The sequence below is a fragment of the Erinaceus europaeus genome, unplaced genomic scaffold, assembly GCF_950295315.1.
Source record: "Erinaceus europaeus unplaced genomic scaffold, mEriEur2.1 scaffold_304, whole genome shotgun sequence".
In the NCBI taxonomy this organism is placed as follows: domain Eukaryota; kingdom Metazoa; phylum Chordata; class Mammalia; order Eulipotyphla; family Erinaceidae; genus Erinaceus; species Erinaceus europaeus.
In genome coordinates this window covers 17,511-26,265 of record NW_026647630.1, presented here as the reverse complement: position 1 = coordinate 26,265, position 8,755 = coordinate 17,511, and positions in this window count along the sequence as shown.

Below are 8,755 nucleotides of genomic sequence, written 5' to 3'. Positions count from 1 at the left end.
CTGGGGCCCTGCATGGAAATGAGCATAGGACCTCCAGGGATGATAGGAAAAGGAAATCCACCACTGCACCGTCTAGAGTCTCTGCTCCTGGTGCTCTGGGAGCAGGGACCTTAAATAGTGTCAATCTGTCTGGAGGGCAGCTCACTCAAGCCTTCCTGGTGCTGGCTCGAGTCACCAGTGACTTGGATTCATCTAACAGTAAGTTGCAGGCTCTGAGCCTTACCCATCCCAGCATTCTGGGCACTGAGGCCCAGGGTTCAATGACTACTACTCTGTCCCCCTTCTGGTAACCAGGGTGCAAAAGACCACAGAATGTGCAGGTCTATCAGGAATAAAAAATCCACCACTGCACCATTTAGAGTCACTCCTTCTGGTGCCCTGGGAGCAGGCCCCTTGATTAGTGTCAGGCAGTCTAGAAGGGCATCTCACTCAAGCCTTCCTGGTGCTTGCAACAGAGTCACCACTGACTTTAATTTACTAATAAATAATCTGCAAGCTCTGAGCCTTTCCCATGGCAGCATTCCAGGGACTGTGGCCCAGGGTAAGTCAGCCAGTGTCCTGTCCTCCTCTGGGGCCCTGCATGGGAAAGAACACAGGGCCTGCAGGGATGACAGTAAAAGGAAATCCACCACTGCACCATCTAGAGTCACTCCTCCTGGTGCTCTGGGAGCAGGGCCCTTTAATAGTGTCAATCTGCCTGGAGGGGCAGCTCACTCAAGCCTTCCTGACTCTGGCACCAGAGCCAACAGTGACTTGAATTTCCTTATAAATAGGCTACAGATTCTGAGCTTGAGTGACTCCAACACAGGGAAGACTGTGGCCCAGGGTCCTTTACCCACTGCCCTGTCCACATCTTGGGCCCTGGGTGGGATGGACCACAGATCAGCCAGGTCTGCCAGAAGGAAAACCACCGCTGCTCCATCTGGAGTCACTACTTCTGGTGCTCTGAGAGCATCTTCTAATGTTCCCAGCCTGTCTGGAGGGGCAGCTCACTCAAGCACTTCTGGTGCTGGCACCAGAGTCACCAGTGACTTGGCTTCCCTTATAAGTAAGATGCAGGCTCTGAGCCTAACCCATCTGAGCATTCCTGGGATTATGGCCCAGGGTCACAATGCCACTGCCCTGTCCAACCCTAGGGTCTCTATGAGGAAGGACCTCAGACCTTCAAGCTCTGACTGCAGACCCAGGAAGACCACCACAGCTCCAACTGAGGTTGCCACCTTTCCTGGTCCTTCATCTGCAGGCCCCCAGGCAACTGCTGCAGCCTCTCCAAAGACCACTCCCACAGTCAAGTCCAGAGCTGGGAGCTGCGATGACTGTGAAATCCACACCCTCATCACTGGCCTGGTGGCTCTGCACCTTTAACTTACATGTCATGTTATTTTTTTATTTCATTTTATTTTTTATTTTAATTTGATAGCCTTAAACTTAAAGAGGGCATTAGAGAAGTAGAAAAAGTCACCTGTTTCACAGCTTTTTAATCTTCTCCCCTGCAGGTGGGGAGCAGGAGCAGGAACTCAGATCCACACACACTGTCATGTGGCAATGTGTGTGATTAACCAGGGGGACAGCCACCAATGGTTTATTTCTGTTTTTTTATTTTAATTTTCAATTTAAATTTTTCATTTTTGTTTTTATTTCATTTTTAGTTATTATATATCTATTTTTAATTTACTATTATAAAGCATATTTTATTTTTATTCTATTATTAGTTTATTGTATGAACCTTTTATTTCAGGGTCATTTCTGGGGCTTGGTTCCTTAACAGTGCTTCACATTGCTCCTGGAAGCAGTCTTATTTTCTAACTTCCATTTTTAGTTGCATGTATATAATAAAATGATTGATATAGATATCCTCAGCACCAGCCTGTAGGGGCATGGTATCCACTTCCAAGTTACACTTTAATTTCTTGCCACCAGGCTTGATGCCTGCACAGTTACCCCACTATCCTGGTGGTTCTATTTATATACTTTCCTTTGGAATAGAAACTTTGAAGGCAGGAGGAGATAGATAGGGAGAGAGACACCAGCAGCTTCCCCCTGGGGTGTGGACCAGGGTACAACATCTGGTCTTGAACACAGTGGCCTGTAGAGCAGTGGACTTGCAGGGCAGGGTGGCCAGCAGCTGGGGCTCTGGAGGGATGCAGGTACAGGGCTGACGCTAGATGTACCCTGTGATTGTGGCCAGTCTGCCTTCCCACCCCCAGGAGTATCATCTGTAGCACGGGACACACTATAGAGTTAGAGGGACCTGGAGACCCTCAGCAAAGACCTGCTCAGTAAATGTCCAGGGGACGATCCTCTGATCCCTCTATTCTGAGTGGGAGGAGGCCCAGGTACAGTGTGAATCGCAAACCACACAAATAGAGCCTACATGCAGGACAGTGCCCTGTGCCTCCTTAGTGACATGTCTTATCTGTCAAACAGTCCAGCATTACACAGAGTCATTTTAGTGATTACTGGTGGAGAGAACAGACAAAGTCTGACTTAGCAGTTTAGTGTGTTAGCACTAATGAGCAAGTTCCAGAAGTCCAGAAACACACACAGATACAGTGTTTTCATGGAGACCTTGGGCAACTCCTACAGGGCACTTGGCTGCTGAGCCTCCTGGGCAGAGGACTGTTCTCTCTGCAGCATGCAGCTGACAGGGTGGATCTTGCCTCACAGGCAGCTTTCACACAGACCCCTGCGATTGATTTTAACTCAGGTATTTATTCTCACAGCACACCAATCCTCCAGTCTCCCCTTTAGTACACACTCAGCTCTAATTCTGATGCAGAACCTCCTCTGGTCCTGGAACCTGCACAGGGAGGACACTCAGAGTCTTTGCTAGAGATAGAGATAGAGATAGAGAGAGATGAGATAAACCAAACACAGATAAGAAGAGACTACAAAAGCTGTACAGCAAAGCTGTACAGCTTCTGGCCACCATTCACACTTCTACCAAAAAGTAGATGGTCCCAGCTTCCTGCTGAGAGGACAGTCTGTCTTCAACTAAGAGCCCCTCTGGGTTTGGCCTTCTACTATCACATTCATTTAAATGAATGTATTTATATCACTTCCTAATAATGATATCATTGCTGTGATGTGTGGGTTTCTCTTTTTTCTCTTTCATATGACAGCACATAGCACTGCAGCCTAGGAGGTGGAGCCTTGGCTGGAGTTAGATAAAAAAATTAAGTGCTCCCAAGTTCAATCCTTGACACCACATGTGCCAGAGGGATTGTCTGTGTAGGTCTCTCTCCATCACATTAGACAAATAATCTTTGAAGATATCTAGCAACTATTAAGGAATTTCAATCTCATTAATGCTTTTCTAATATTTCCTTCCTAACTTCACTAGTGACAGACTGCTACTGCCCGCTACTAGATGGGTTGATTCTGCTGCCAACAGTGAAATAATTCTGCATGTTGACTGGGTTGAGTCTCCTGTGTGCTGGGCCTGTGACCAAACCAGCAGGCCAGGGGCCAGGGTAACAGGGGCTGAAGGGCACCTGTAAGTAGGACCAGTGACTTCCAAGAGAGCAGGCAGTGGTGGACTAGCCAGAGGAACAGAGAGGAGCTGCCACAGGGATGTGGAGAGAGAAGTGGAACCTGGCTCTTGTAGAGTGAGTTCTTTACACTGAAAAGGGATCAATGGGGCTTCCCCCACAGAGAAAGAGCTGGCAGTGCAGGAAGGCCACATATTCTGTGAGGGTTCATCATCTGCACTCCTCTGAGGACCACTAGAGGCCCCTTCTCTCTGCCTTCATCATGTGGGAGGGTGCTTTGGGCAATGCACAGTAAGAGTGTCCAGAGTATAAGCTGTAGGCCCACTGCTGAGTGTGACAGTCACCCAGGGGAAAAGGCAATGGGCTCAAAACTTCAACCAGTTGTACCATTTCTTGAAAAAAAACATGGAGGTTATGAGCAGTGATTTGTTGAATATGCCCATGACTGTCCTCAATCCCAGGTGAGAAGGGGATTATGAAGTGAGACACCAGCAGGAGAGAGGCCACCCCACAGCTCTGAGGTCACCCACAACTTGGTTCCCTTTAGCACAAGCAAAAGTCAGCATGAGAGGAAATTGGACAATGCCAACAGGAAGGTAACTATCGGATTTCATTATCTTTTTGGTCTCCAAACAATTAAACTTGACATAAGCACAATGCACTTAAAATTCTGCAACCCACAGAGACCCTGGGTCCATGATCCCAGAGGGATAGAGAATGGGAAAGCTATCAGGGGAGGGGGTGGAATATATGGAGATTGGGTGGTGGGAATTGTGTGGAGTTGTATCCCTCCTACCCTATGGTTTTTTTAATTTATCCTTTCTTTAAAAAATTAGCCACAACAGGGGTCCCTAGTTCCACTCAAATTAAATACCAGTGGGAAACACTGCACCCACAGGTGCTAAATCCCCCTTAATGGAAGCTCCTATAACAGCTCTGACAGCCTGGGTGACTCCATAGAGAGCTTGGCTGGCAAGCATCCTGGGCAGAGATAAGGAGGACTCCAAGCTCTGCAGAATATTCCTAGGGTGTTGGTTACATGATTAAGTCAGGAACAGGCTTTACACAAACTCCTGAATGTTCATCTTTACTAAAGGTCCAGCTACCCACTATACCTCCTTCTCCTTCACAACACAGCCAACAATCTTTCTGCATATTAGTCAGCACACATACAACCCATCCTAAGAGACATGGGCTCCTCTGGAGCTGGGGTCTCATCCTAGTAAGAGTAAAGAGGGCCTGCCTCATAGAAAGAGAGAGAGAGAGAGAGACATCTGCAGGAGGGTGGGCAGTGTTCTCTCCTTCTCATGTAAGACAAATAATAAATCATGAAAATGTGTGGAATGTACTTAAGAATTTAAATCTCATCCATGTTTTCTACTATTTCCTTTCTAATATCACAGTGACATACCCAGGGCCTCTGGCTTACCAGCAGGCAGGGAAGCAGTAAAATGGGCTTTAGGGCACTTGACAGTGGGGCCAGTGGCATCTGAAGGAGGGTCACTAGGACAACAGGCAGTGGAAAACAGGCCACAGGAGCAGAGACCAGCTTGGAAAGACACCTGGAGAGAGAAGTGAACCCCCGACTCTGACAGAGTGAGTTCTTCCTACTAACAGGAGACCAGATAACCTCCCCTGACAGAGAAAGAGCTGGAACTGCAAGATAAAAATATGGGTGCTGTGAGGTTCAGCCCCTGCTCCCCCAAGTGACTAAAGAGGCTCTGAACACCATGCCTTCTCCTGTAGCAGCTATGTGCAGGGAGTTGCAGACAGGGAGCAGCTGAGGAGCAAGTGCAGCTAGGAGCCCAAAGGCCCCTTCAGTATACATTTATCATGTGGGAGGGAGCTTGGAGCTGTACACAATAGGGACAGCAGAGTATGAGCTGTGGGCCCAGTACTGAATGGTGTGCCACCAGGGATCCAGCCAATAGTGCCCACAATATTCAGCCCATGGTGCTGCTCCTAGGGAAAAAACCTCATGTGGTGATCAAGCCTGATATCAAGTTCTTATGTTAACAGCTTTCAGATGTGCTTGACCAGAGCCAGGGCATCAGGAAGAAATGAAGATTGGACAATGCCAATAGGAAGGTACCTACTGCACTTTATGATTTTTCTAATTTATTAACTCTATGCACATATAAATTTCTGGAAATAGCCAGAAAAGGGGTCCCTAACTCCACTCTAGTTTGTTTTCAGTGAGAAGCACTGCACCCCCAGGCACCACGCATCCTGCATGAAAGGACCATGCAGAGCTGGACAGCCTGGGTGACTGCCTCAGAGCACTTGGCCAGTGAGCATCCTTGGGAAAGATAAGAAAGGTTGCAAGCTCTACAGGGAATTGCTCTCATATTGGATGTCTGACTCTGTCAGAAACAGCCTTCAAACAGACTCTGGGCTTGTCAACTCTGCTCACATTCAGCTTCTCAATTTCTCTGTAGCTGCTTCACTACCACAAATTAGCAACCCACCTGTCTCCTGGCCAGCACACTCACAGACAACAAGTCCTTCCTCGGAGCTGAAAACTCCATGGGTCCTGAGTGACACATAGGAAGAAAAACAGAGGGTCTACCTCGGGGAGAGAAAGAGAGAGAGAGGAGACAGAATGCTGGCACAGATGTGACAGACTAGCCAAGCTGTAAGACACAAATATGAGCGATGAGACTAGCCAAGCTGTACACCTTTTGGACACCCTTTCTTTTCCACCAAAGTGCAGATGGTCAAAGCTTCCTAGTCAGGGAAGGAATGGTCTGTGATTAACTGAGAGAATGAGAAACCTCTCTGGATTTGCACTTGTGCTCTCATACATGAAATCCAAGGCATGCTTTTATGCCATTTCTTAGCTCTGATGTGCTAGTTGTGATATGCAGGTTATGCAGGTTACTCTTTTTCTCTTACAGCTAACAGCACATGGCAACTGCTGTCCAGGAGGTGAAGCCTTGGCCAGAGATGGAGAAAAACGTAAATGCTGTCAAGTTCAATCTAGGATAGCCCATGTACCAGAGAGATGATCTGGGTAGGTCTCTCTCCATCCTAGGTGAGAGAAATAATAAATGTTTGAAGATGTGTGATGGCTATTAAAGACTTTGACTGTCATGCATGTTTTTCTAATATTCCCTTCCTAATGTCACTGGTGACACACTGCTATTCCCACAATTAAATGAACTGATTCTGGTGCAACATGAGAACAACTCTGCATGTTGGCTGGGATGGGTCTCCTGTGTACCCGGGCCTGTGACCACACCAGCAGGCTGGGGACAGGGGTGACATGGGCATTGGGGCACATGTCAGTGTGGCCAGTGGCATCTGCAGGAGCATCTTTGAGGATGGCAGCCAGTGGAGGACATACCAGAACCAGAGACCATTTTGCCACAGAGACCAGGACAGAGAATTGGATTTCTGACTCTGGTACGGTGAGCTCTTCACAGTTAGGATGGACAATTGGAGCTTTCCTCACAGACAAAGAGCTGGCTCTGCAGGAAGGACACACAAGCTGTGTGTGGTGCAGCCTCTGCTCCTCTCTGAATAAGTGTAGAGGCTCTGCATACCTTGCCTTCTCTGGGAGAGCTGTGGGAAGATGACACACACACAGGGAACAGCTGAGGAGTAAGTGTAGTGAGGAGCCCCAGCCCCCTTCAGTCTACCTTCACCATGGAGAAGGGACCCAAGGACTGCACCCAAGAAGGGCACCCAGAGCAGGAGCTTTGGGCCCAATGCTGACTGTGGGATTCCACCCTGAGAGAAGCCAGTAATTCCAACAATATTCAGCTGATTAAAGTGATTTTAGAGAGAAAAGCACGTGGGGTTGGAAGCCCTGGCATTGTCAACAGGCCAGTGACTTTCTTTAATCCAAGGTGAGAAAGGTGAATAGTAAGGTTAGAGCAACAGGCATGAGAGAAGCATCCACACAGCTCTGGTGTCACCAGCTTTCAGATCCCCTTGAGCACAAACAGACCAAGAGGAAGATTGGACAATTCCAACAGGGAGGTAATTATTGCACTTCATGATCTTTCTGGCCTCCAGACTTCATTAAAATGATACATGATTAGCACAATCAGCATTTCCTAGCTTCACTGAGGTTTAGTTCCAGTGGGAAACACTGCACCCCAGGCACTGGGACCTACTTAACAGAAGCTCCCACACAGAGCTGCATGCACAGTCTGGTGACCCCATCAGAGCACTTGGCCAGTGAGCATCCTGGGCAGACAGACAATGAGGGTTGTAATCTCTGCAGAGGAGTCCTCATGGGGTGCATCCCTGACTTGGTCAGGAGTAGCCTTCACACAGATTCCTGAGTTGTCTTCTCTGCTCAGGTGCAGTCATCCTCTCTCTATCTCCTCCTACTCTACAACATAGCCACCCACATCTCTCCCTATCAGAACATGCAGCAGCCGTTACTGAGAGCCAAGGACTCATCTGCTCCTGGTGCAACATTTGAGGAAGATACAAGGAGTGCCTGCCTCATGGAAAGACAGAGAGGACAGAAAGACAGACACTGCAATGAAGACACTAAAAGCAAAGTTGTTCACCTTCTGTACATAAAAACAATGGAGTTGGTCAAAATGTAGATGGTAAAGTCTTTCTAGACAGTTAACTAAGCCACTGTATTAATTTGAGAACATGAGAAACCCCTCTGGACTTGCACATTTATTTCCATATATTAAGTGAATGGTTTCATGTCATTTCTAGCTCTAATATAATGACTGTCCTATGCAGGTTAGTCTCTTTCTCTTAAACATGACAGAATATGGCAATTGCTGCCCAGGAGGATAAGTCTTGGCTGAGGCTGGAGAGAAAAAATTGCTCCCAAGTTAATTCCCTGACATTACAGGAGCTAGAGTGATGATCTGTATATGTGTTTTTCCGTCACGTTATAGAAATATTTCTATGAAGATGGATGTCAGTTATTAAATAATTCAAATGTCATTTATGTTCTATAATATTTCTTCCTAATATCACTAATGACACACTTCCACTGTCCCAGTTCCATATGTTCATTATGGTACAACACTTAAATAACCCTTCCTGTTGACTGGGTGAGTTTCCCATGCACCAGGAACCTGCCTCCACACAAGCAGTGGAGCATAATCAAGAGTAGCATAGAACAATTTGCCACAGAGACCTGGAGAGAAAAATGGACACCTGACACTGGTACTGGGAACTCTTCACACTAAGGAGGGACCTGAAAAGATTCCCACACAGAGCAAGAACTGTCACTGATTACATACTCTGTAGAGATTCAGCCCCTGAACCCCTCTGAGTAACTG